This window comes from Myotis davidii, unplaced genomic scaffold, assembly GCF_000327345.1.
Source record: "Myotis davidii unplaced genomic scaffold, ASM32734v1 scaffold535, whole genome shotgun sequence".
NCBI classification, from domain to species: domain Eukaryota; kingdom Metazoa; phylum Chordata; class Mammalia; order Chiroptera; family Vespertilionidae; genus Myotis; species Myotis davidii.
This window is the reverse complement of record NW_006286980.1, coordinates 1,342,323-1,346,140: the sequence shown is the minus strand read 5'-3', so window position 1 is coordinate 1,346,140 and position 3,818 is coordinate 1,342,323. Positions and strand designations below refer to the sequence as shown.

Genomic DNA, 3,818 nt, shown 5'->3' with positions numbered 1-3,818 from the left:
AAGGGGAGGCAGGCAACAGGCACGACAGACAAGTGTGTCCCTGACTGTGGGAGCGAAGGATGAGTGGCTAAGAGGCAGGTTAAGTGTTTGGTGCATAAAATATCTGACAGGGTGAAGGACTGTTGCATGAATGGTGGCAGAGTGGGAAGAGGGAAGGACTCTGGCCAAAAGGGCTGGGGGAGGGGGAGAGAGATGGGTTCAAGATTATTCTTGGCTTAATCTTGGCTTCAAGATTATTTGGAGGTATTTCCGGGTATGGTTTATTTAAGGAATGGAGGGGGGTTTGGGAAGATAGAAAACGTATATAGGTAGACATATATTACCATATGTTTACACATCTGTACAATCGCAATAAAGCTTACAATAACCTTGGATGCATCATCAGCCCCATTTCATAGAAGAGAGAGCTGATGGATGTTTTAGTGACTTGGCCAAGTTACACAGCAAGTAAGTAGCAGAACTGGGCAATGGACTCGAAGCCCTTTTTCTGTCCACATAGTGCACAGCAAGGACAGGACTTTGGTTAATTAAGCTTTGAGAGAAGGGTAGGACTTAAAATGCAGAAGAGGGTCAGAAGGTACCAACTTCCGGTGACAAAATAGTCATGGGGATGTAATGTGTAGCATGGTGACTATAGTTAATAAGACTGTGTTACATATTTGAAAGTTGCTAAGAGAATAGCTCTTAAAAGTTCTTTTTCAAAAAAACAAAAACAACAGACCATAATATGCGAATTAAGGATAAATAAAGAACTCTAAATGTAGGATTGTAAAAAAACAACCTTATTATTCCTGTGCATAGGAAACACACACACACACACACACACACAGAAGAGTGGGGTTTCCAGTTAGGCCAGAAGAAGAGAATCAAGCCGAGATCTGTGAGGAGACCAGTTAGTCTGTAGCAGTGTTTCCCAGGACTGAAGTGGGAGATAAGGTGGGAGAGGTAAATAGACCAGGTTAGGGAGAGTGTTAAATGGCTAGCCAACAATTGCCCAGAAAGGGGGCCAGAATTTAGAGGGGAAGATCTTGATGGCAAAACCAAACAGTGTTTTAGAAAACTCATCTGGTAGGGGCGCACAGAGCTGGGGGAAAATGGAGTCGGAAGTGTAAGGTAGGAGCTTGGCATGGTGTAGGTCTAACAAGGGCAATAACATAAAGTAGGTCTGGGGATTTTTATTTATTTATTTTTTAGCATTATACTGTTCGAATGAGTGCAGATTGTGGGCAGTCATTGCTTTCAAGTAAAGAGAAAAAATGGCTTTCGAGTCTAATGGATCTTGGTTTCAACCCCAGTTCTGAGTGTTCTGGTGAAATGTACTTAGGTAACCTGGCCGAGCCTTTGATTCTTAGGTTAAAAGGGGGCTAATGGCGGCAGGAGGTGGGGACATCTGTAATAGTATCAACAATAAAAATAAAGTTATTAAAAAATAAAACTGTTCGATAAAAAAAATGAGGCCAATGATGCCCACTTTATAGGATGGTGGAGAGGATTAAATGAGGCACAGTGTTGGACTCTACATCCCTCTACAAATATGGCAGGATGGTGAAATGTACAACATTGTCATCCATCATAGAAAATCTAATCCAACAGAAAGTCAATAATTAATTCATTGTCCTTCCAGAAGATGATGGATAATAAGCTACCTATATGTCTCATATAAATAGAGCCACGTCTCACCCTGCAGTTCTGCCCGGGAGCAGAGAGACACAACGAAAGAACCATTTCCTGAGAATCTTTCTGTTCTGTTAGGCAAGGGGATTATACAGCGTGATATCCGTCGAGGGTAAATGTTAGTTAATTCTTAATTGATAGCTCAGCCTCTGCAATTGGTTCCATTCAACAGTAATTATTCTCCTGTGGCTTGTTCAGCTCAGTTGTGAGTTCCCCTCCTTTTCAGTTGTGCATGGAAACAGCAGCGTTAAGGCTGGGAAACAGGTAAATAATAATTTTTCTCATTTCGCTTTTATTTGCCTGGAAGCTCGCGTGGTGTGATTGATTTTCATCGCGAACAGCACAAGCAGTCACATGGTCGGATAACGCTGCAAGTTAACAATTCACAGCTGGTCGCCTTTCCTAGCATTGGCTTCCAAATTTCCCCCAAGTGCCTTTGAAGTTCTAAACCTCCCGTCTAGGGGAACACCCAGCAGTCCCCAGGTAAAGGGGGAGCAGAGGGAGCTGGCGTGTTCCTTTATTTGCATGCCTTACAGCTAGCCATTTTCTGCTCCGCGCACCGCCGGACTCGGACTTGCCCGTGACACAGAGGCAATGGTTTTTCCTTAAAAAGGGGGTTGGGGTGCGTTAGTTTCATTTCAGATCTGGGATGCAGTGAGTACGCCAAAGAAAAGTTTAAAACCCCGACCCGCGAGGTGCTTCCCCATACATCTCCTTCCCTGAGAGATAGCAGGAAAGGCAGCATTTTTTTTTTCCATCAACACCCACTTCCAGCCCTAGTCTGGCTCAGCGAGGAATGTATAAAATTAGTTGGCTCCTCTGAGTGACTGCGCCCCGGCCCAATCAGCGGGAGGCGAGGCGCTGCCGAACCCGCCCCCCTGCGAACGCTCTTTGGCTAAATCCCTGCCGGGAGGGAGGAGAGAGGCGGCGGAGGGAGGGGGAGGTACCTGGGCCCGGGAGTGATGTCAGCTCCCAGCTCGGTGTCTGCCCGGATTCCTGACATGGTGTAGGGCCCGGAGGGTGGGGACGGCGGGAGCGGGACGGGACCGGACTCGGGTTTGCTGGCCCGTGGCGGGGCCAGAGTGCTGGGGCTTTGAACTCCGGGAGAAGGTGATCCAGAACTTTTGGAACTAGTGCCGGCGGCGCCCACCCCCAGGTAAGGGCGCTGGACGCCTCTCGGAGACCCGAGAGCAGCGGCACCGTTGTGTGGCTGCAGCTGGGTGTAGCAGCTGCGCCTCCTGCTCCCGGGACGATTTCCTTTCCCGAACTCCTGTTTCCCAATGCGATCGGGCACTTTTGGGGGGTGGTGGTGGTGTAACCTTTACTCCTTGGGCTCCCGATGAGCTTATGTGTGAAAATACCTCCAGGACTGGACGTGTAAGGGCTTGTCTGTATCCTTAGACCACCCCCTTCCCCATATACCCTGGTCTCCCAATAATACTTGGGAGTATGAGGGTTGGGGATGATTGGGGGAGGGGGGCAGTATTTTAAAATGTCACAAAAAGTTTATGAAATATTGACTAAAAATTGGGGCTTTTTGCGAGAGAACAAAAGTGTTGTATCTTTTTAGATCCCGTGTGGCCTATTACATAGTGGGATTTAACTGAAAGAATGTAATGGTTATTCTTATGTATTGTTATATAGCAGCATATGAAATCTTTTTATATAGTCCAGTCAGGATGTGAGAAATTCACTTGGGGTGAATTCATTATGAGCTTGTGGGAAAACGAGTCTCTTGGGACCACACTTGTAAAAACTCCAGCTCTTTGCACTCTTACATTTTAACCGAGAATCCGTATCATTGCCCACTCTGACCTGGCGGGGTTAGGAGGGCTGCCGAAGGTCTTCAGATCTGTGTGCCGTGGCTGAGAAAGGATGAGGGCTGGCAGTTGTGTTTTCAGGGATCATTTTTAGAAAAGGGACTTTTAACAGGGAAATGTGGCAGAAGGCGTGGCATGCAGACTCTTAATTATAGGAACATGTATTTTTCAACATGTGGGACCGAAACAAATCCTTCCTTTCACTAAGAAGTGCAGAGAGCAATAGAACGAGGGTTTGATTTAGTGTCCAAGTTTGGTAATTAGGGAAAGCAATTGCCTACCGGGAGGAGAGGAAAAGATAGTTTGAGAACTGGAAGTATAGAA

At 46.5% G+C, this 3,818-nt stretch overlaps 1 long non-coding RNA gene across 1 annotated transcript in view; it reads left to right on the top strand.

Annotated features, from left to right (window-relative positions):
- Window positions 1–2,607: 2,607 nt before the first annotated feature.
- Window positions 2,608–3,818, top strand: part of LOC107182315 — an 18,484-nt gene continuing 17,273 nt past the window's right edge. The window contains exon 1 of the long non-coding RNA XR_001513045.1: window positions 2,608–2,830. This is a non-coding gene — a long non-coding RNA (uncharacterized LOC107182315). The remainder of the gene's footprint in view (window positions 2,831–3,818) is intronic.